The 25,403-nt window shown below is 41.3% G+C and overlaps 1 long non-coding RNA gene across 3 annotated transcripts in view; it reads left to right on the forward strand.

Annotated features, from left to right (window-relative positions):
• Positions 1-25,403, forward strand: part of LOC112449388 (uncharacterized) — a 156,248-nt gene that overhangs the window by 124,415 nt on the left and 6,430 nt on the right. For all 3 annotated transcript variants that reach the window (XR_009497071.1, XR_003037961.2, XR_003037962.2), the window contains one exon: positions 23,985-24,073. This is a non-coding gene — a long non-coding RNA (uncharacterized lncRNA). The remainder of the gene's footprint in view (positions 1-23,984; positions 24,074-25,403) is intronic.

Raw genomic sequence — 25,403 nt, forward strand, 5'->3', positions numbered from 1 at the left:
CTAACTTAGCCATGTCCCTGGACATTGCTGGAGAAATCAACCTTTATGACTGGTCTTCATTTTAAATCATGCTTATAGAATACATAGGATCACAGCTTCCAGTCCTCTTTTACTTTCCTGGTAAGAGTAAGGTCTTTCCTTTCTTTTTTCATGGACCTTGTAATCACTATCTCCTCTCTATCACCTGAAAAACTCACACTTTCTTTAGAGAATGGAAGCCTCCAGGAACGTCCTTGGCCGTCCTCTCCCACATCTCCCTGCATCGCGCATCAGTTCTCATCATGCTTAATCAGCCGCATGAGAATACACTCCTTCTTTTCTCAAAGGCAATCCTTCCATTTTTGCTCTGGACCTGTATCACCTCTGCCCTTCACTAGGACGCTGCTCCTTTTGTTTCCCTTCCTTTTTCTTCCGCATCTTCAATTTGTCTGGCATTACTAGACCATTACTGGAGAAGGAAATGGTAACCTGCTCCAGTATCCTTGCCTGGAAACTCCCATGGGCAGAGGAGCCTGGTGGGCTGCAGTCCACGGGGTCACAGGGTTGGGCACGACCGAGTAACTAACACACAGTAAACCGTCACAAGAATATAAACATCCTCGTACTTTTCATCCTTGTAAAAGCTTGCCTCACGCTTCTTCTTCCTTTAGCATCTGACCCATTTTCCTACTCCCCTTTAATTCAGACAACTGAAAAACAATTTTTAGAGTGTGCCTCTGTCTGAAGATTTTTTCAAGCAGGATTATAATCCTGCTTATCTTCCTACCAGGCCACTAAACCCATCTCCCAATCAACAGCCTCTGTGTCGACAAACCCACAGGACTGTGTTTTTTTAACACATTGACAGCATTTGGTGCAGTTTATTAATCTTTCTCTGAAATTCTTCTTTTTAAAACACTATATCTTGGTTTGCTTCCTTCCTTACTAGCTGGTGCTTTCTGTCATCTCTAAAATGATAGAACTCTTAAGGCTAAATTTTACACTGTCTTTTTTGCTTATCTATATTTTCTCTGTAAATAATATTATCCCCTAAATAGTAAAAGATTGTATAAAATTTTACATTAATTCCTAATGACCTCTGCTCTGAGATCCAGACCTGTATACTGAAATACCCACTTGACGTCAAGTAGAAATCTAATGAACATCTCAGATGTTACACATCCACATAAATGATACTTTCCTCCTCCATCTCTGTTTGGTTCCCAGTTTTCTCTCTCAGAAACTAGCGCCATCATTAGCCAATTCTTAAAGCCAGAAACATGAAATTCATATTTGACATTTCCCTTTTCTTAATTCTCTTTATTCAGTCTATCAGCAAATCCTGTTTGTTCTAGTTTCAGAACCTGTCTTGTATACCTGCTTTACTTTTTTCTGTTATGCAGCATCCATAATAATCTTTTGAAAAGTAAAAGCATTCACTGTAGAGGCTAAAATTGAAAAGGATGGGTATACCAGTTGGTGGCAAGGCTGTGGAGCAATGAGATTGCACATTTAGTACAAGCTTTAATCGGTAAAATGACTTAAAGAAGCATGGCCTATTAAAGTTGAAGATATGCCCTTGTTCTCTTCCTAAAAGCATTAAGAATGAGTGTATGTATGCAGTAGAGACAAGGATGATGGTATTCATATCAGCAATGTTCACAATACACCCCCTCCAAAAAAAAATAAACCCAAGGTGCATCTACAGTGGAATGGATTCAAACATTAAATGGAGGGGTAGACATGCAACGGACCACTACAGAACCATAGAAAGTGAGTGACAGCTTCATGCAACAACGTGGACGGGAATTCATCCGTGTTCTTGAACTTGTATCAGTGATGCTTATCAAAAGAAGCCGGACACAGATTGATACAAAAGCAGTTTCACGTGTGTAAAGTTTACAAACCTGGGAACCTGAGCTATTGTGTTTATCAGCTCATACTCAGGTGGGACAAGTGTAAAGGAAAGTAAGAAATGACTACTATGAAAGCCAAGATACAATTACCTACGAAGGGAAGGGAAGGCGGTTTTGAGTGACGGGGCGGGCGGGGGTGTTCTGGGATGCTGGCAAGGTTTTGTTGCTCGCCTGCGCTTGTTTTTACAGCAGCATACCACATCTGCATTGACGTATCATTCAGCACCTGTGTTATATATTAGAAAAAATGCAGATATGAGATACACAAATAACTTGCCTGAATGAAACCAGTGTGTGTAGAATGAAATCTAAACACCTCCTTGTGTCTACAAGACCCTGCAGGAACTGGCTGGGCTCCTTTGCAAACTCATCTTGAAGTCCTTTGCTGCTTGTTAACCCCTCCGAATCTCACCTGCCTTCTGCCAGTGCCTTGGACATATCAGGCACTCTACCCACTGTTCCCTCTTAAAAAAACAAAACAAAACTATCCTCTGAGTTTTGTTTGATGAGCTTCATCTAATCCTAAGTCTCAGGCTAAAATGTCGTCTCTTCAGAGAAGAGATCCGGTATAAAGGGTCTACCTTTTATCCTCCAGCATACTGCCCTGTCTCTTTTCTTCTTTGTGCCCAGCACAATCTGTGATTCTTCTGGTGCTACTTACTAATTTGCTGACTGCATTCCTAACTGTACTGGAGGTCCTTGGAAGGCAGAGATCTTTTGCTTATTTGTTTTTGTCCTTGTGACCCTAGGGCTTGTCACACAGCATACCTGGCTAAGCATCACTGCAGGAAGGAAATCATAGGTTGGACTTTAGGAAGAGATCCTGTTTGCTGACCTATTTGAGGAACATTCATGATTGCATAATTAGACATTTTCTTCTTGGGTTCATGAGTGATTCTGAGTAATTAAATTTTTTCCATATCCTCTTTTCACACAAACACAAAATACTACATTAAAAATTGACCCCATTTTAAGAACGAAAGTGCTGTCTGCCAAAATGATTATACAGAATAGATACTGCTTCAGTGATTGTAAAGTCCTGGGCTTTTTAGTTTCTATTATACAGAATAGATACTGCTTCAGTGATTGTAAAGTCCTGGGGTTTTAGTTTCTATTATACAGAATAGATACTGCTTCAGTGATTGTAAAGTCCTGGGCTTTTTAGTTTCTATTTTTTAAACTTTTTTAAGAGTTTGGCTGCACGGGGTCTTAATTGCAGCATGTGGCTTCAGCTCCCTGAGCACGGATCAAACCCGGGCCCCACAGCAGGAGTGCGGAGTCTAAACCACTGGACCACCAGGGACGCCCCTATTAAGTCCTGTTTTGAACGGGAGATGGTGAGAGCTAGAAAATGCATCAGCGACCACAGAGTCAGGAAGGAGACTGAGGAACAGTGAGGAGACAGTTTCTTTGCGGTGGGAGATTTGCTGGGAGAAAAGGAGGAGGGGGAGGAGCAAAGAAGAGAGGCAGGAATAGAAGATGAACTAGACTCCCATCTGACGCATCTGCCAGGTATGTGTGGGGTGGAGGCGAGGGCTGAAGGGGACTCAGCCAGCGTCAAACAGTGAGCGACAGAAAGACTGTCTCGGCTGCCAGTGGACCCTGCGTGTGTGTCTCTTGTGCGTAACGTCTGATTGCATGTAAGATGGGTCCAGTCATTTCTTTCCAGGCTATCCGTTTAAGAAGGCACCGAACAGAACTCTACTTTTTCACTACGAAGCGCTGACAGTGGTGTTATTTGCCTGAAGAAACGGCCACCGCCTGTCCCGTGACTGTCTTCAGGTGACTGACACCTGTGTGAGCCGGTCAGTAGCCGAGAGCCACAGGGCCCTCAGAGTCCTCACGCTCAGACCCTGCCCCGCCGCTCTGCCAGGCTAGTCATCCAGTTCCCCGTTTTGCAGTAGGTTATGAAATCGAAGGAGCTTTGTCAATCTATTTAAAACATCTGAATGCTAATGAAATGGCCCAGCACGTTAATTAGCCGGTCAATAGATCATTCAGTCTTAAAAGCTCAGTTTCTCTTCTCTTCTTTTATTTTCAAACAATTGAGCAGCAGCACATTAGGAATGATATCAGAATACTAATTAATTCCAGTTCAGTAAATTTCCAGATAAGTTTTTCATATTCATATTCCGGCAATAATTTTAAAATGTAATTGCATAATAATAAAATTTACCTCTTTTTCTATTAACCATAATGAAGGAAAAAAACATGTTGATGCTATTTTTACATATACTCTAGAGATTTCAATAGAAGTGTGTTAAGAACACTAAGTCAATAAAATATAGTTCTCAAAGAGAACAAAATCATGTCCTCATGTTAATTCGCTTAGTCACTCAGTCCTGTCTGACTCTGTGACCCCACGGACTGTAGCTCTCCAGGCTTCCCTGTCCTTGGGATTTCCCAGCAAGAATACTGGAGTGGATTGCTGTTTCCTCTTCCAGGGGATCTTCCCAAGCCAGAGATCCTGAGGCTCCTGAATTGCAGGCAGATTCTTTGCTGCTGAGTCACCAGGGAATGTTGTCAGAATTGATACCTTGTATAAAATGTCTATAAATTTAAATGGATAGGATGTCTGTTTTGTTACAAAATAAGATTATGAAATCCAACCATCAAATTTTATAGGACTTTTTTCAATATGAATAATGTAATCCAAAATGTATTAAGAAAATGCCTTCTTTTTTTGGCCAAAGACAGAAAATTTTATTTGAAAATTCAACATTTTATTTACCCATTCTAAAAATAACTGGGGAACTTTGGAGAGAAAAACATCACTGATATTATATCTTTCTCTTTAAATCAGCTTGCAATAAATGAACTATCATTAAAAGAGAGTGTGGAGGATTAAAAATGACTAAATTAACAGCAATATGTATATCAAGATTTGGAGACAGTGTTGAGATTGCTACTTCATTTTGTGGCTTTGTGACTGATGATGACCAGGTAATATTTCTAGGGCTTAGCAAGCATTCCTAAAGAAGCTTATATATACTGATGTGCTTAAGATACAACATTACTAAAAATTTTTGGCCCTTTTCTCTTGTAAAATACATGTTTGATCATTTAATTCGTATTGAGGATCTGAACAGTACTACATACATTTTTCTTCATGGTATTCTGATGTTGTCTTATATTATTGGCAGGCAATTTTAATAATACAAAGAAAAAGCACATAGAAAAAATAGCAACCATAAATCTGTCACCAAATATTATTATATTTCATATAGTCCATTTGTCCATGCCAATCAGTGTACATAACTTCATTGTACATATATATATATTTGATATGATTATATACCTTGTGGCTGTTCCTGGTGGCTCAGTGGTAAAGAATCCACCTGTCAATTCAGAAGACACGGGTTCAGTTCCTGAGTCTGGAAGATCCCTTGGAGAAGGAAATGGCAACCCATTCCAGTATTCTTGCCTGGAAAATCCCATGGATAGGGGAGGCTGGGGGGCTACAGTCCATGGGGTTGCAAAAGAGTCAGACAAAAGTTAGGAACTAAACAGCAACATCCGTAAATGTTAGATTGTGTCATACTTTAAAAATAATCAGTTTTATTGAGATATAATTTATGACATAAAACATTTTTAATACTAATCACTTTCTATGAAGTAGTCCTTTTGATAATGGTTTATTATCTTCTAATATGCTACTAATCTGCCAAGTTTTTATTAGGACTTTTGCATCTGTAGTTATGAGTGAGTTGGATCTGTACTGATTTTATCTTTGTTGGCTTTTATGTAAGTATTATATTTAAGTATGACTGGAGAATCTATTTTAAAACTTCTGGATTAACATGTATGATGGGAATCTATATTTCAAGGAATGATAAATTAAACAAACAGAACTCATGAAGGTCCAGAATTATTGTGTGTGTTCAATTCAGTTCAGTCCAGCCGCTCAGTCATGTCCGACTCTTTGTGACCCGTTGTGTGTGTGTGTATGCACACATCATATGTGTGTGTAAAAACTCAATGAGTAGTACTTGAAAGAAAACATTCTTTTTGAAATTTAGAAAATTGAGTTTTAATATAGCTGTGTGAATTTTGGTAGTTTTTATTATCTTATTAGTGATTAAAACTAATGTGTTCAAATTTATTAATAGCACAGAACTGTGTATTATATTTTTCACTAACATTTATGAGCCCTCACATGTTCAATTTTACTTCTAATTTAAGTTCCTTTGATTTCTCCATCCCTCTTTTTTGATCAGAAAGAGAAACTTTTTAATGTTTGTTTTGCAATCATTTCTTGAATTGATACGTCATGTATTTCTTTATCTGAGCTTCCCTGTGTCTCAGCAGTAAAGAATGTGCCTGCAATACAGGAGATGCGGGTTCAGTTCCTGGATCAGGAAGATCCCCTGGAGAAGGAAATGGCACCCCACTCCAGTGCTCTTGCCTGGAAAATTCCCATGCACCAGAGGTGCCTGGGGGGCGCCGTCCATGGGCCCAGAGTTGGATGTGCAGGACTGAAACAACATGGACGGAGGGGTGCCTGGGGGCTGCCGTCCGTGGGGCCCAGAGTTGGACGTGCAGTTGACTGAAACAACGGACAGATGGGGCCTGGGGGCTGCCGTCCATGGGGCCCAGAGTTGGACGTGCAGCGACTGAAACAACAGGACGGAGGGGCCTGGGGGCTGCCGTCCGTGGGGCCCAGAGTTGGACGTGCAGCGACTGAAACAGCAGGACGGAGGGGCCTGGGGGCTGCCGTCCGTGGGGCCCAGAGTTGGATGTGCAGTGACTGAAACAACAGGACAGAGGGGCCTGGGGGCTGCCGTCCGTGGGGCCCAGAGTTGGACGTGCAGCGACTGAAACAACAGGACGGAGGGGCCTGGGGGCTGCCGTCCATGGGGCCCAGAGTTGGACGTGCAGCGACTGAAACAACAGGACGGAGGGGCCTGGGGGCTGCCGTCCGTGGGGCCCAGAGTTGGATGTGCAGCGACTGAAACAACAGGACGGAGCGGCCTGGGGGCTGCCGTCCGTGGGGCCCCGGAGTTGGACGTGCAGCGACTGAAACAGCAGCATTTCTTTACCTAGAGCACTAATCGGTCATTATTTCAATTCCTTTTTCTTGTTTTCTTTGGATAGATCATTCTTTTACAATTCTTTTTTTAAATTAATTTATTTATTTTAATTGGAGGCCAATTACTTTTCAATTGTGGTGGCTTTTGCCAGACATGGGCATGAATCAGCCTCAGGTCCCCCATGCTGAACTCTCTCCCACCTCCCTCCCCACTCCATCCCTCTGGATTGTCCCAGTGCAAGGGCTGTGAGGCCGTAATTCATGCATCGAAGAACTTGGACTGCTCATCCGTTTCACATATGGTGGTATACATGTTTCAGCGCTATTCTCTCAAATCATCCCACCCTTGCCTTCCCCCACAGAGTCCAAAAGTCTGTTCTTTACATCCGTGTCTCTTTCGCTGTCTTGCACATGATACACTTCTGAATAACCTGTTTATCAAGTTTGCAAAATGTGTTCTGTCAGCTTTATTTTAAAGATCAGTCCAACAAGTACTGTATACCTTTCATCTATATTCACCAATTGTTAGCCCTCCATATCATTTTTGTTTTTTGAACCATTTGTGAGGAATTTTCAGACACCGTGATCCTTGTGGACATATGTCATCAGTTTGTATTTACCAAGTGAAAGGACATTTCCTACAGAAATCTAATGACATTTATGAAATTCAGAGAAATTTTACCATTGTTTGAGCTCCATTATCTAATATAACTCCTTATTCAAATATTTATGGTAATGCCCCAAAGCACAAAGCTGTGTACTGTATTTTTCTATAACTTTCTAAATGCAGAATTTTTCAGTTTCCTTTAACTGATAAAAATTTCTCAGCCTTTCTTTGTTTCTCTTGAAATTGGTAATGTTAAGGAATATAGATCAGTTGTTTTGTAGAATTCCTTTTTTTTTTTTTCTGATTCTTATGATGGGATTCAGACAGTGCATTTTTAACAGGGACACTGTATATGTAATGTGTTCTTCTCAATGTGTTACAATAGGAGGTGTTGCTGTTGTTCAGTCGCTAAGTTGTATCTGACTCTTTGCAACCCCATGGATTACAGCACGCCAGGCTCCTCTTTCTTCCACTGTCTCCCAGACTTTGCTCGAATTCATGTCCATTAAGTCGGTGATGCCATCCAATCATCTCATCCTCTGTCACCTCCTTCTCCTCCTGCCCTCAAATTTCCCGGCATCAGGGTCTTTTCCAATGAGTCGGCTTTGCATCAGCTGGCCAGAGCATTGATGTTTCAGCTTCAGCAACAGTCCTTCCAATAAATATTCCAGATTGATTTACTTTACGATTGACTGGTTTGATCTTGTGGTACAAGGGACTCTCAAGAGTGTTCAACAGAAGGTATATAAAGTTAGTCTCTTTGATTAGATTACATTTGCTCAGTTATAGAGAGTGTCTGACAGATTTATGCACTATGCAATTACCTCCCCCTTCATTCATCCATAATTACTAAGTAACCTAGAAGATGCTTTTAGTTGTCCACAGCAAGAATTTAACTTCCTCTGCTGATTTTTTTCCTAAATCAATTGCTCTTAGTTCAGTTCAGTTCAGTCACTCGGTCGTGTCCGACTCTTTGCGACCCCATGAATCGCAGCATGCCAGGCCTTCCTGTCCATCACCAACTCTTGTAAAATACTGAATATATAACTCTTTCATTAATTCAACATTTATTAGTAGGATGAGTGTTTTACTGAAAAACAAAGAGGAAAAAAAAAACCTTCCTTCTTCCTCCATGAGTGTGTGTGTATATATGTAAATATATATATGCATATATATGCACATATATATCTATTTCTGTTGTATAGATGTGTGGATTCATTTTTATTCAGTATGTAAAATCAACTGCTGTCATTATTTCTTGCAATGCTCAAAAATTTTCAGAATTGTCATCAAACTATTTATTTCCTTTTCACATGTTTTCATAAATTTTTTTGACTGAATAGTTGATTTATAATGTGTTAGTTTTAGGTGTACAGAAAGTGACTCAGTTATACATACTGTTTTCAAATTATTTTCCATTACAGAATATGACGAAATACCAGATATAGTCCCTGTGCTGTGCAGCAGGGCCTTGTTATCTAGCTCATTTGTTTTTTAAACAGTTTTTTACATCTTGGCACAGAAATTTGTTAAACAAAATCAGTGTGTATCCTTGTATTTTGCCTGTCCTAGCCGTGGAGCCAACCATTGCTGCACTGAGCATGATACAGGCGCACATTGTTTTCATCTGCGTGTGTGTGAAATCATCAGTTCATGCTAACACTTCTAACTTCAATTCAGAGCCTCAAGAAACTTCCATGAATCAGGAAGTGAGAAGAGGACAAAACAAAATGAGATCTGCCTTTTTTGGGGGAGATACGTATCATTTATATGAGCTTATGTTTACATTTCAGGGGCAGAATTGTTGTATGTGGACACCTCAAAAAAAGCTTAAGATATCTTGTTTTTTGTAGAATGAATGCAATGTCCACTTAAACAAAACTGGAGTTCTGTTAGTTTTTTTAATTTCAAATTGAAATGCTTTTTTAAGAAAATTTATTTATTTATTTTAATTGGAGGACAGTCATTTCACAGCATCATGGAGGCCCTGCCGTACGTCGATGAATCAGCCACAGGTTCACATGTGTCCCCGTCCTGAACCCCTCTCTGCCCCCCCACCCCATCCCTCTGGGCTGTGCCCCCCGTCCTGAACCCCTCACTGCCCTCCCCACCCCATCCCTCTGGACTGTCCCAGAGCACCAGCTTTGAGTGCCTTGCTTCATGTATCCAACTTGCACTGGTCATCTGTTTTACATATGGTAGTATACATGTTTCAATACTATTCTCTTATATCATCCCACCCTTGCCTTCTCTCTTTTGCTGCCTTGCATATTGGGTCATTGTTACTGTCTTTATAAATTCCATATATATGTGTTAATATACTGTATTGGTGTTTTTCTTTTTTACTTACTTCATCTGTATAATAGGCTCCAGTTTCATCCACCTCATTAGAACTGACTCAAATGTATTCAATGGCTGAGTAATATTTCATTGTGTGTATGTACCACAGCTTTCTTATCCATTTGTCTGCTGATGGACATCTAGGTTGCTTCCATGTCCTGGCTATTATAAACAGTGCTGAGATGAACACTGGGGTACACGTGTCTCTTTCAGTTCTGGTTTCCTTGCTGTGTATGCCCAGCAGTGAGATTGCTGGGTCATATGGTCATTCTATTTCCATTCTGTAAGGAATCTGCACACTGTTCTTCCTATTGGCTGCACCAGTTTGCATTCCCACCAACAGTGAGAGAGGGTTCCCTATTGCTTATAGACTTTCTGACAGTAGCCATTCTAACCGGTGTGAGATACCTCATTGTGGTTTGATTTGCATCTCCCCAGTAACGCACGGTGTTGAGCATCTTTTCATGTGTGTCATAGCCCTCTGTGTGTCTTCTTTGGAGAAATGTCTGTTTAGTTCTTTGGCCCAGTTTTTGATTGGGTTGTTCATTTTTCTGGTATCAAGCTGCATGAGCTGCTTGTATATTTTGAAGATTAATTCTTTGTCAGTTGTTTTGTTTGCTGTTATTTTCTCCCATTCTGAAGACTGTCTTTTCACCTTGCTTATAGTTTCCTTTGTTGTGCAAAAGCTTTTATGTTTAATTAGATCCCACTTGTTTGTTTTTATTTCCATTACTTTGGGACGTGGGTCATAGAAGATCTTGCGGTGATTTATGTCAGAGAGTGTTCTGCCTGTGTTTTCCTTTAGGAGTTTTGTAGTTTTGGTCTCACATTTAGATCTTTAATCCATTTTGGATTTAGTTTTCTGTATGGTGTTAGAACTAGTGTTCTAGTTTCATTTTTTTTTTTTACACGTGATTGACCAGTTTTCCCAGCACCACTTGTTGAAGAGATTGTTTTTTCTCCATTGTAAATTTTTGCCTCCTTTGTCAAAGATAAGGTGTCCATAGATGCCTGGATTTATCTCTGGGCTTTCTATTTTGTTCCATTGATCTATATTTCTGTCTTTGTGCCAGTACCATGCTGTCTTGATGACTGTAGCTTTGTAGTATAGTCTGAATTCAGGCAGGTTGATTTCCCCAGTTATATTCTTCTTTTTCAAGATTGCTTTGGATATTCAAGGTTCTTTGTGTTTCCATACAAACTGAAATTATTTATTCTACTTCTGTGAAAAATACTATTGGTAGCTTGATAGGGATTGTGTTGAATCTGTAGATTGCTTTGGGTAGTATACTCAGTTTCACTACATTGGGGTCTTCCAATCCATGAACATGGTATATTTCTCCATTTATTTGTGTTCTCTTTGATATCTTTCATCAGTGTTTTATAGTTTTCTATATTTATAGGTCTTTTTTTTCTTTAGGTAAATTTAAGAAAGGATAGAAATGAACATCAGGTTGACAGCTAGCAATGGTTGCCCCAATACGACGTATCAACCAGAAGGAACACATGGAGGTTGTTACACTCAGTTCTGGAATGACTGTGGTACTTAACTCTTCATGCTTGAAGAGAACATGATCCTTTTTTATTTCCAATTGATAGTACTCTTAACACTCATTTTTTTAATGTAAATAAATATAAATACAGTAAAAATTTTAGAAACTCTCACTGAATATTATAGTGTGTAAGTAGCTAAAAAGACATTTATTATAGCATACTAAGGGCTTCCCTGGTAGTTCAGATGGTAAAGCATCTGCCTACGGTGTGGGAGACCTGGGTTCCATCCCTGGGTCAGGAAGATCCCCTGGAGATGGAAATGGCAACCCACTCCAGTAGTCATGCCTGGAAAATCCCATGGACTGAGAACCCTGTAGTCCATGGGTGGGCTACAGTCCATGGGGTTGCAAAGAGTCGGACACGACTGGGTGACTTCACTTTCTTTGCCTGTACAAACGATGAGTTCCAAACCTAAAGCACATAGCAAGTGCAGAAAGGTGCTGTGGATTGCGTCAGTGTGGCTTCTGACTCCTAGGTCATCCTAGCTCTTCTGTTTTTGTTGTTCAGATGCTAATTCATGTACAATTCTCTGTGACCCCATGGCCTTCAGCATACCAGGCTCCCCTGTCCTTCACTGCTGCTGCTGCTGCTGAGTCGCTTCAGTCGTGTCTGACTCTGTGCGACCCCATAAACGGCGGCCCACCAGGCTCCCCCGTCCCTGGGATTCTCCAGGCAAGTGGAGTGGCTTGCCATTTCCTTCTCCAATGCATGAAAGGGAAAAGTGAAAGTGAAGTCGCTCAGTCGTTCCCGACTCTTCATGACCCCACGGTCTGCAGCCTACCAGGCTCCTCCGTCCATGGGATTTTCCAGGCAAGAGTACTGGAGTGGGGTGCCATTTGCCTTCACTAGCACCCCAAATTTACTAGATTCGTGTCCATTGAGTCAATGATTTGATCTAACCATCTCATCCTCTACCACACACTTCTCTTTTTGCCTTCAATCTTTCCTATCATCAGGGTCTTTTCCAATGAGTTAGATCTTCGCATCAGGTGGTCAAAGTATTGGAGCTTCAGCTTCAGTCTTTCCAATTTATATTTAATGTTGATTTCCTTTAGGATTGACTGGTTTGATCTTTGTGCAGTCTAAAGGGCTCTTCTCACTCATATCCAGTTCTCCTTTTACATCTGGTTCTGTCTACTGGCTGTGTTCCATCTTTCCCCAGCTTTTCCAAGCCTTAGTTCATCAGCCTCTGAAGCAAAAAAGAATTTAAGACACATGTGTTTTGCAAGAATGGCTTAATTCCCAAAAGGCTATATGGATGCTCTCAAGCTGACCCATATGGAACTGCAAGTGAAGTAGATCCTGACACTCCTATAAACAGAGGGAAGTACTTTATGCATTCCACCATGAAATGTCTTACAATATGGTTTCTGAGGGTGTCCACTGAGTCTTTGATTTATGAGTTGGAGAATAAGATTAAAAAGCCAGTGGGATAATGAGGTTACATACCAGAGAGCCACATTTCAATCCGTGTGTGTTGACTTACAAATTGATCCTCGGTGGAACTCCATTTATCAGTTAGAGAAAAGTTACAAAACGTTTTCTGAGTCTGGGGAGAGAAGGAGCCAGGAGGAACCTGTTGTGTTATCTGAAGTGACCCATCCATTACGTTCAGTCTCAGGTCACCATTTGTCCAATTCCCTCCCTAAATGCATGTGTATTGTATGCTATGCTAAGTTGCTTCAGTCGTGTCCAACTCTGTGCAACCCCACAGATGGCAGCCCACCAGGCTCCGCCATCTCTGGGATCCTCCAGGCAAGAATACTGGAGTGGGTTGCCATTTCCTTCTCCAATGCATGAAAGTGAAAAGTGAAAGTGAAGTCACTCAGTCGTGTCCGACTCCTAGCGACGCCATGGACTGCAGCCCACCAGGCTCCTCCGTCCATGGGATTTTCCAGGCAAGAGTACTGGAGTGGGTTGCCATTGCCCTCTCCGTGTGTATTGTAAGGAAGGGAATAATGTGAAGTGAAGTGAAATGGATGGAAAAGCATCACTCTGCTTTCTTTTCACCAGAAAAATAATTCCCTGTTGAGATTATTTTTGTTTTAAGAAAAATTTGAAGACATATGTCTCCTCTCTGATGTTCAGTCACAATTACTGAATATTTAGCATTTTGGAGCCAGGGATGCTAACCCACACTAATAGCTCTCTTTGATATTTTGGACTCAGCCCTCATTTGACTGCCTTATGGTCCTGGTCATGTAAAAATTGATACCCCAGAGTCAAACACTGAAACTCTAGTTTGCCTAGACAATTCAGTTCAGTTCAGTTGCTCAGTCATGTCTGACTCTCTGAGAACCCATGAACTGCAGCGTGCCAGGCCTCCCTGTCCATCACCACCTGCTGGAGTCCACCCAAACCCATGTCCATTGAGTCAGTGATGCCATCCAACCATCCCATCCTCTGTTATCCCTCTGGTAAAGGCATTCTTTGGCATTGCCTTTCTTTGGGATTGGAATGAAAATGGACCTTTTCCAGTCCTGTGGCCACTGCTGAATTTTCCAAATGTGCTGGCATTTTGAGTGCAGCACTTTCACAGCATCGTCTTTCAGGATTTGAAATAGCTCCACTGGAATTCTATCACCTCCACTATCTTTGTTCATAGTGATGCTTTCTAAGGCCCACTTGACTTCATATTCCAGGATATCTGGCTCTAGGTGAGTGATCACACTATCGTGATTATCTGGATCGTGAAGCTCTTTTTTGAGCAGTTCTTCTGTGTATTCTTGCAACCTTTTCTCAATATCTTCTGCTTCTGTTAGGTCCATACCATTTCTGTCCTTTATCGAGCCCATCTTTGCATGAAATGTTCCCTTGGTATCTCTAATTTTCTTGAAGAGATCTCTAGTCTTTCCCATTCTGTTGTTTTCCTCTATTTCTTTGCACTGATTGCTGAGGAAGGCTTTCTTATCCCTCCTTGCTGTTCTTTGGAACTCTGCTTATATTTTTCCTTTTCTCCTTTGTTTTTCTCTTCTCTTCTTTTCACAGCTATTTGTAAGGCCTCCTCAGACAGCCATTTTGCTTTTCTGCATTTCTTTTCCATGGGGATGGTCTTGAAAGCATCTTTTAATTTCATTGCAGCCATCACCACCTGCAGTGACTTTGGAGCCCCCCAAAATAAAGTCAGCCACTGTTTCCACTGTTTGCCCATCTATTTCCCATAAAGTGATGGGACCGGATGCCATGATCTTCGTTTTCTGAATGTTGAGTTTTAAGCCAACTTTTTCACTCTCCTCTTTCACTTTCATCAAGAGGCTCTTTAGTTCTTCTTCACTTTCTGCCATAAGGGTGGTGTCATCTGCATATCTGAGGTTATTGATATTTCTCCCAGCAATCTTGATTCCAGCTTGTGCTTCTTCCAGCCCAGCGTTTCTCATGATGTACTCTTCATACAAGTTAAATAAGTAGGGTGACAATATACAGCCTTGACGTACTCCTTTTCCTATTTGGAACCAGTCTGTTGTTCCATGTCCAGTTCTAACTGTTGCTTCCTGACCTGCATACAGGTTTCTCAAGAGGCAGGTCATGTGATCTGGTATGCCCATCTCTTTCAGAATTGTGATATATTTAACTAGCTTAGAGGTGATTTCATTAAAGACAGAAAATTTAGATCCACTACACCTTAAAACATTTTAAAAAATTGTGACCGTAGACTAATCTTCAGATTTTCTTGCCCAAAGACTCATCATAAAATAATATTTCCTGGGCTTTCCCAGTAGCTCAGTGGTAAAGTGTCTGCCTGCCAGTATGGGGGACCCAGGTTCAGTCCCTGATCCAGGAGGATCCCACGTGCCACACAGCTGCTGAGCCCAAGTGCCTCAACAGGGGAAGCCAGCACAGTGAGAAGCCCAGGCACCTCAAGAGAGTTGGTCGCACTCACCACAGCTAGAGAAGAGCCCATGCAACAGCAGAGACCCAGCACAGCCAGAAATAATAAATAAATTATAAAAATGATATTTCTAAATGATTGAAATCTATGTAGTTTTCATGTTCTTTGCCATACATGGATGTGACGATGTTCTAGAAGAGTGTTTCTCAAAGTATGTTCCATGGAATGTTACCCCAGATCCTCTATAGAACTGAAGGAGTCTGGAGACAAGTAAATTTGGGCAATACTGCAGACCATGTTCTTCAAATCGATGTTCTTATTTGCAGAGTTCTAGAGAAAACTTTATGTTTGAATTAATCTAGCATTTGGCCCTAGAACTCAAGCACCACAGAGTGTCTACATCCTTTAGAAGCAGTATTTTGCACAACAGCATTTGTAAAACCCATATTGAGAGTTTAGATGAAGCAGTGAAATTAATCCCATATTTTAAGCCTTGTCTTTCCTACCTTGGCTCAAAGAGAGAGCAGGTACATTGCTATAGCTACTTAGCTATCTAAAACATTTAGACATTTAAAAAATGTGAGCCATTACATTAAAATTTGAGGCATTGAAAAGCTTCAATAGAATTATTTTCATCATAATTTCTGAGTGCCCTAAGTGATGGAAATAAATGTTCCATATCCAGTCCTGCCTTTTCAAATGATGACAACAAAACCTTAAATAGCCAGAAAGACCCACAAATGGAGAGAACGGAGGCCGATAAGGAGGGAATGCAAATGTCATTCTCAGCCTAGGCTCTAGGGACGCTTCTCCTCGGTGTGTTTTTGGGCCAGTGACACACAAAGGTCTCAAGGGAACCACCCGGATTTTGAGACTGTTGTAGAGTGATGGACGTCTGGGGAGGCTTGGGCTGCCAGATCCTGCAGTAAATATATCCCAGCACCAAGTCTGGCCAAGTCTGTCTTATGCCAGTTGCCACACCCTTCTGATTCTTTGTCATGGCCCCTCCTGCCGTTCCTTTAAAATTCCTTTCTCCATCATCTGCCCATCCAAGCGTAACCGTGACAGTTTCCTCACTGCTGGGGACTCTTCTCAAATACAACCTCCATTTTCAGCCCTGCCTCTCCCTTTCACCTGAAGCCATGGCTAAAATACACAGATGCTCCTTAGAGTTAATTGTGCCAATTCCAGACTCCACAACTTCATTTTTATGTCGCAACACTAATTAGCTTCTGTCTTGCCCTGCAACGAATCAACCTAATTTCTCATTGTTTTCCCACACAGACCACCTCAATCTGCTCTGTTCACCTCTTGCATGTATACTGCCATTTCTTGACCAACCCCCCGGCGTTTGCAGTCGCTGTTCTTTCTCTGTCAGATGTTCTGCTTACCATCGTCATACCGCTTGGCCTACTTCAGCAGCTGCTGTGCCGTGCAGCCCAATCCAGTATTCATCCCCTTTCTTTTGATCAAAGTGGTCCAGTTTTCTTTTGAGGCAACTTCTCTCTTTTTCTTAAATCCTTTTTTCATCGTGGTTTGGGAGAGCAATCAGTCCCCAGTTCAAGAAGTGGTCATGGGATGATCCTTGACTAGAGCTACCGTGATTGGCTTGATTTAACAGGTGATGCTTCTGATCCAAAGAGAAACAGTCTCCAGACTTTTTATGGAATTATAGAGAGAGGTACTGTCTCACCTGTCTTCACTCCCCAAAAAGGCTTTGCTAAACAACCCTGCAGAATATAATGGGCTTCCCAAGCAGTGCAGTGGTAAAGAATTCCCCTGCCAGGGCCGGAGACACAGGAGACTCGGATTTGATTTCTGAGTTGAGATGATCCCCTGAAGGATCACACACTCCAGTATTCTTGCCTGGAAAATCCCAGGGACAGAGGAGCCTGCTGGGTTACTGTCCATGGGGTAGCAAAGAGTCATACATGGCTGAGCAATTGAGCACTCACACACGCTCACAGAATATAAGGCTACAGCTGCTGGTGAGCAACTTAGCACTGAATTAAGATATCTGTCCCTGGTAGCTCAGCTGGTAAAGAATCCGCCTGCATGTGCAAGAGATCCTGGTTTGATTCCTAGGTCAGAAAGATCTGCTAGAGAAGGGACAGGTTACCCACTCCAGTATTTATGGGCTTCCCTGGTGGCTCAGCTGGTAAAGAGTCTGCTTGCAATGTGGGAGACCTGGGTTTGGAAGATCTCCTTAAGAAGGGAACAGCTACCCACTCCAGTATTCTGGTCAGGAGAATTCCATGGACTGTATACAGTCGCAAACAGTCGGATACAACTGAGCAACTTTCACTTTCACTGAATAAAACCCTCACAGGGAAAAAGCGGAGTCAAGAGATGGAGACATATTTGGAATCTTGTATCCAAATACAAACTGTACCCCAAAGTACCCCATTTACTTTTCAGTAATTTGAATCCTATTCAGTTAGGTTTCTACCATTTGCAGGTGAGGGGTACAAATTAATCCAAGGACCTGCTTTGTGACAGGCTCTATGCTAGTTATTTTCATATCAGCAGCTCACCCAAATGCTGTATTTTTAGACTCGACAACATCTCATGCAGCAAGCATGATTACCTGTAGCTAGAGACTGAATGTTCTGAAGTGTTTCTCTACCATTTTTCTCCCTGTGCCTAGTTTTTCTGGTCTTTTCATTGATAGATCCTTCTATCTTCATTTTAAAATCTATTTTCCAAAATTTTGTTTAACTTTCATATTTATTAGTAACACAAAAAGACACAGATGTGGGAAGGATAAAAACTGTGTAATGCACAACTCCCTTCATGGAGATGTTTTGCTTTTTGGTTAGGGTTAGGGTTTGTGCATTTTGCTGTTATGCACACACACACCAGAACCTGGTAACACTGTTTGCCTTGCGATGTCATAAGCCGGAGTCTAACCAGGTCAAAGCATATCGGGGGTGTCAAAAATAGAAAAACTGCCATGCAAACAATTTTGGTCATTTTTAGCCCAGTGGAGGGAGCTGGTTTGACACTGGAGACACAGCTAGTGCCAGCAGAATACAGCGCATAAAATCACATTTCTTCTCCTTCATGCCTTATGCAAACCAAGGAAACTGGTTTTATTTTCAATTTGATAACGAAAAGGGACAAGGTGCTAATCTTTCAAATGAAGATGGAAATATTTTTCCTACCAACTGACTTTGAAACACTATTTTTAAGTGAGCCGTCCTCAGCGCAGCAGCCCAGGATATAATTTTCCTGTCACATGAAACATTGCATTGTGTCTTCGTCAAATATATTTTATGCTTTGACACCTCTCTCTCTCTCGCTGTGTGTCTCTCTCTTTCTCTCCTGCCCTCTGTGTCTCTCTCAGTCTCTCTCTCAGCAATTTCAGTGAAAATAATTTCTTGGAGTAAAACTTAATCTCAATAGGTGATTCAGTGCTTTCTCTAACTGATAAACACATGCAGCTCAGCAGACACTGAATGCGTATGGGCATTTAGCAGTCCCACCTCCTCCAGGCAAAGAAAACGGCTGTGTGTCATAAAGAAGAGGGAAAAGTAATAGAAACAAGTACAATAATAAAGAAAAGACCATCATTTTTTCCTTCCTCAAAGAGATTTTTCTAAAACAGCGTATTAGGATGAACACTAGCTTACATAATAAAACAGAGGTAGAAGAGTGGGGAAAGGGAAAATAGCTGCCTTCTTTGAAGTCATTTATCTTTTTTTAACATAGGAAAATGATTCATCTGGATTACTTTTTATTTTTAAGTGAAATGGGGAGGGAAAAAGAACTTTGATGTGATATATATTAAATAAGATTCTCTTAATTTTTGAAACTTCTGGGTGATTTTTTCTTTCCTCCTAGAGAAAAAAACTTGATCTGGGATAAAAGACCCAAATTGCTTTCCTTTCAGACTCACTTTTAATTTATGTCAACTTTCATTGGAAGTGAGCTATCAGGAATAATGAAATTTGTATTTCCTCTCATCATCCCCATATCTAAGTATATAATGATTATTATGTTGTCCTGCAAATCTCTGTTCCAAGAAGTGATTACTGGATTACTGTCATCTTATAAGTGTAATTCCAAATGTAGCACCTTATTTTTAGAGAAGGAAAATCACTTCTCTATGAAACTATAATACGGGTAGAGATGTGGATGGTGAAATAAAATTAAATGCATTATGGATAGGCTGGACTGTAATAAAGCCAAGGAGGCTTCTTATTCTGAAAAACAGTGGGAAGCCCAGCATAGATCAAAGCTTGCGTAATAGCAAACCCATTAATAGAGAAACCCACAGGGACTAGAGCATAATGTAAGCTGATGCCACTCAAAGACCCAGTTCCTGCTTCTCTGCTGCCTCAGGTAGGAAGAACTAAAAATGAGCTTTTGCTGTTCACTACCAGATCTGACATCTGGGCTAGACTCAAGAATCCTTCCAGTTTTACCAAATGTGGCATGCTCAGTGTATCCCCATTTTCAATTCCTTGAGGATTCAGAACTGTCATCTGGAAAGAAGGAGTGAACCTCATTTTGAGTTGGATATTAGATGTGGTGCCTTTTGTCAATGACTGTCTCCACCTGACTTGACCCAGGGCAGATAATTGCACTTCTAGTTTCTTTTCACGCGAAGAGTTTAGAGGTCTTGCTTTCTAAAACTGTAAACCTTTGGGGCACACAGCCTAATAAGATGAGCCCAAATCATTGAAAGGAATTGTCCAAAATAGCTACTTAGGAATTGACCTACTGCAAAATTTTTATTTTTTTTTTAATACACCATGTTGACTGTAGGAAAGGGTACAAAACATTTTCTAAGGTGCCTGGCTTAGTGATCACCATTAAAAGACTCAGAATCCCCATTTCATCAACTTCCAGAGATAAATCTTAATACATTTTACTTGTGTGAAGCTAACTATAGTTTACCTGGCAAATGACAATATTAATAAGAGTAATACTAATGACAGCAAGTATGTTTGGAATATTTATCATGATCTAGGTGTCGAGTTGTTAAATCTCATCTTCCATGTTTTTCTAACAACCCTACTAGGCAGTCTCTCCAGTTCTCCCCTTATTTAGGGAAAATGAGGCCTGAAGAAATAACCCAGGATCTCTCAGCTGGTGAGTGGCCAACAAGGTTCAAACCTGCGTTGTCTGAGGATAAGTCCTTATAGCTAGTTCTTATGTCAATCTGGAGAGCGTCACCGCGTCGATGGACGTGAGTTTGGGCGAGCTCCGGGAGTTGGTGATGGACCGGGAAGCCTGGCGTGCTGCAGTCCATGGGGTTGCAAAGAGTCGGACACGCCTGAGCTACTGAACTGAACTATGTCAATCTGCTTTAGCACATAGAAGGCACTAAAACATCTACTGAATGAATGCATTGTGAGATATCTAATAATGAAAAGTGCTTACAAACAGAAGCCTTTTTTTTTTTTTTTACGCGGAATGCTGAAGGTTGGCGAGGCATCTCGCGGAAGCTGCTCAAGTGCGGGTGCAGCCCTCCTCTCTCTTCTCCAGTCCGCTCCAGCGGCACAGCAGGCCTGGACACGGGGCCCAGCGCCCTGCGGCGTGTGATTATACAGAGGTCGGCGTGCCGGCTTTGTTCTCTCCCCGCCCTTTGTTGTGGTTCAGTTGCCCAGTCGTGTCCGACTCTTTGCGACCCCGTGGGCTGCAGCACGCCAGGCTTCCCTGTCCTTTACTCTCTCTTGAAGCGTGCTCAAACTCATGTCCATTGCGTCAGTGATGCCATCCACCATCTTATCCTCTGTCGTCCCCTTCTCCTCCTGCCCCTTTATTAAATAGTCTCAAATGTGCATCAAAAAGCAAGGTTTTGGTTTTTTAATCATTTCGCACTATTTGATAGCAAAAATCTAATAGACGCACAAATGCCTACTGGGTGCTGAGCACTTCTGAGCACTTCTGAGGCCTAGGAAGATGGGATCGATCAGTAGTTAATGAGCAAGACAGAAGAATCCCTGAGCTCCAGGAATTTACATTCTGATGCAGGAATGGAACCACTTTTACAGACTCACCAGTGTGATGGGCAAATGTGTGAAAAAACAGACAAAACTCATTTTAAAGCTCTAGGTGAAAAAAATATATATCTATTAAAAATGCTTCTTCTCATTTCAAAATAAAGGCAATTAAAGATATAAATAGCTTCCCTGGTGGCACTAGTGGTAAAGAACCCGCCTGCTAATGCATGAGACGTAAGAGACGAGGGTTCGAGCCCTGGATCAGGGAAATCCCCTGGAGGAGGGCGTGACAATCCACTCCAGTGTTCTTACTGGAGAATCTCATGGACAGAGGAGCCTGGAGGGTGACAGCGCGTGCGGTCGCTAGGAGTTGGACAGGACTTAGCGACTAAACAACAACAAAGGGAAATACAGTGCATTTTCCCCCTTAACGTGCCCCCAGGCCATGGTATTTGGTCTTTCCTCTCCTTAAAATGACCTTCCAAATTTTTTCCTGGGTTGCTTCTTCTTATCCTTCCTATCCCTTTGGAAAGCTGTCCCTCCCCACTGGTCTTGCATTAGGTGATTTCTCCCTGACACCAATACCCACACCCACAACCACTACCTCTCTTTCACACTAATCTGTGCATTTTTCTTTAAAACACTTACCGCTGTCTCAAGTTATTGTTTGGCCATTGATTTATTCCATGTATGTGTCTTATTGATTGCTAGGATTTCAGTGCATCATACTCAGTACATGGTGATACATGGCAGGATGGATTTAAAACTGGAGAAGATGATACATATTAACTTTTATGAAGTTAATGTTTTTGCACCCAATTATTTCAGAAGACCATTCATTGTTTTTTGGTATGAATCCCTCATTTCTCTGTGAGGACAGGGCCATCTGTTAATTTGCAGTTGGAAGTGTGTCCACAGATGGATGTTAAATTATAGACATGACCGAGAAGACATGGCAGAACCTGTTACCATCCTTTGCCAACGGCCTTTTTAGCCTGCCTTTTAGAGACTGGGCCAGTGATTCAGCTTAGAAGCCTCCACATAAATCAAATTAATTGTCGACAGTGGCTGTTTGAAAGCAGTTTTGTTATGCCAGGGAGGAGGTTTTGTTTCAGAATGTGAATTATCTTTGAGTTTTGAGGAAACCTGAATGTTCCCTGTGTGATCAGGTGCAGGGATCTTGAAACCGAGTGCTGGAGATTATAAAAGAGATTTCTGGAGGAGAAATTTGTGTGTTCACTGTGTACACCGTGGCTGCGTTCTGGCTGCAAACCTGCAGTTTCAGGAAATTCATTTGACTCTCCTGTGCACAGAACGGCTCCTGCAGCACACTGCAGGCTTTGGTCAGGCTGTTTTTCACTGCCAGTCAGACGGGTGATAGGAATCAGATTAAGCAGTTTGTCCAATTTTTGGCATTTTGCATGTTGGAAATAAAAATCATGCCAGGCTGCACTTAGAATAGAAATTGCCATCTGTGACACATGTCCACCAATTATTTTTCTTAATTTGGAGTTTGTCTTTATTTTTAATAAATGGAAAGGCATCACAAAATTTTCAAACCTAATGGGGAGTTTAGAATACTTTATCAAAAATGGACACTGCTTACTGGAGGTTTTGGTTGGTGGGTAGTCTCATGGGCGTCTGTCGCTTCTTCCTGCTCATATTTTATTTCCTGTTTTAGAGCATCCCTTCCATTTTCTTCTTGCAGGCCCACCAGTTCCCAGTCGCACCCTATGAGCTTCAGGTGTGACTGAGTCTAGTATTCAGTCCTCAATCTCAAGGGGCGGGTCCATGACCAAGACTGGCCAGTCAGCATGTTCTAATCCAGACCTACGTCCTTTGATTCAGGGATGGACAAGTAACTTAATCTGGCCCAATGAGTCTAAATTTCACAGTGCTTGCAGAAGCTACTAAGAGAAAGGCATGCTCATTTTATTAGCCTCACAGCTGTGAAGGTATGAGTCTGGAACATCTGTGGCCATAAGATAGAGGCCCTGGCTTGAAAGCAAATACAACAGAATACAAAGGAGAATTAAAAGATGGAGTGAGAGGGAGCCAGAGTAAGGAAATCTGAGACAAACATCTTTTGTTTTTCTTTTTTAGTGGCACAACCACTTTGGAAAACAGTGTGGCAATTTCTTTTCTCTTCTCTGTTTTAAAATATTTATTTATTTATTTGGCTCTGATGGGTCTTCACTGTGGCATGAGGGCTCCTTAGTTGTAGCATGTGGGATCTAGTTCCCTGACGGAGGATTGATCCAGGATCCCTGCACTGGGAACGTGTGGTCTTAGCCACTGGACCCCCGAGGAAGTCACCTGAGATAAACTTCTGATAGAAGTGTTTGAATTATCTAACCACACTGAATGTGAGGCCCACCTTCCTATACTTTTTCAATTATTTCATTTTATTTTTTGCTTAATCTAGTTTGATTTATATTCCCGTCATTTGAACCCCCCAGATGGCGAACTGGTAGATTTGGAGTTGCTAAACCCAAAGATAGCTATGTAATTCTTGAGAAATTTGGCATAAGTTCTTCCTAGAATTCATAAGTCCCTGAGACCCAAATTTTAGTTTAATTACAAACTCTGTAAGGTCAGTTAATGAATATAGCTTGTTAGAGCGAAGCATGCCCATACTTTCTAAAGAAGAATCTAGGAGCCACATTTGCCAAGAGCTTTGTGACAGTTCTTGTTCAAAGGTGAGGTGAGACCAATATTAGGGAAGCTCAAACCAAAAAGGAGGTTGTTATTTTCACATGCGTTTCCAATTTATTTCTAGCCGAACTCTGAAGGCGAGAAGAGGCCGATCGCCGTATAATCTATTCAATTTCAATTTCAAAAGATGCTGCTGCTGATCAAAGGATACCCGTGAGTAGCACATTTCCATAAAATGAATTTTGACAACTTTCTCCTAAATGTGTGTCTTACTTTAGCTTTTGATCTGAAAGGAAAAATGGAGGTTGGCCCAAAATATAAATGAAAGTGGTACCGACAGTTTGGGGCTGCAAAGAGTCTGTATCTTAGAACGTCTGTGTTTTTCTACAGCAGGCCTTCACCTGGTATTTTTAATCTGGCATGTTCACCACTTCTCGTGGTTTCTTTAGAAGGGCTTTTATATTTCCTCTGAATGATGGATGTGTCAAAGAAACGCCCCCTCTGCCCCATCCCCAATTTAATCTCACAGAGGTCAAGGCAGCCGATCTTATTGTCTGGGGATCCTTTATATTTCTACAAAAATACATAAAACACTCTTACATGTGGTTACCTAGAATTCCACATGACCATATGCTTCAGATAAGAGTCCTGCAAGTGCCTGGGCCGCACAGCTCATGGCATTAGTATTTTTATATTGGCGCCAAGGTTTGCTTCCTTATTATTAAGATAACACTTCAAATAATAGCATATTAATTTCTTGTTTTTTGAAAAAATGATCTCAATTATCCCCTTGACATCACCTGGAAGAACTTCTTGGTTAGCTGGCTTATTATTTGTTGCTTTCTCTCTGAAGTTCACAACAAATTTGTCTTGATTATGTGAAAAGTCTGACTAGTTTGAGATCCAGCTTATAGAGATACTACAATTGCAAAGCAGGACAGGACTAGGATCATAAATTAAAAAATAAATAAGTGGGCTATGAATCAAATATAATTTTAATTTTTGAATAGTTTACTTCTAGGTTGGCATCGAATGGGTTGTGAATTATTTATGGCAAATTTGCTCAATAAATATTAAGTGTTAGTTGCACATCATAGAATCTGTCCTGTAGTAATTCATATTAATTTATTAACTTTAAATTCCCCAGTTTTTGACATCTTTCCAAAATTCAGAACCTCTGTTCTCTGAGGCTAAGTTCAGCTAAACATATGGAACTGATTAAAGTGATCGATTGGAAACCTAAACTCCTCCAAGGGAGTAAGAGTCCTAATAGAAAACCAGTGAACCCAAATGAATATACAGTATTTATTTATTTGATTATTGAGTGTTTTAGTCATTTAAAGCTGGTCTTGCTCCAGAAGGGATTTAAGATAGCGATTCCAGTAGAAACGATGAACACCGACTAGAACACATTACTCTCCCAACTCTATCCTTCACCCATCCCCCCCCGCCCCTTGTATAAGCTATCTGTCACTGCGTGTTGAAATACAGCATGTTGAAATACAGCAACGTAACAACAACCCTGCGTCATTATACAGTTGCT

The sequence above is a fragment of the Bos taurus genome, chromosome 13 (assembly GCF_002263795.3).
Source record: "Bos taurus isolate L1 Dominette 01449 registration number 42190680 breed Hereford chromosome 13, ARS-UCD2.0, whole genome shotgun sequence".
In the NCBI taxonomy this organism is placed as follows: domain Eukaryota; kingdom Metazoa; phylum Chordata; class Mammalia; order Artiodactyla; family Bovidae; genus Bos; species Bos taurus.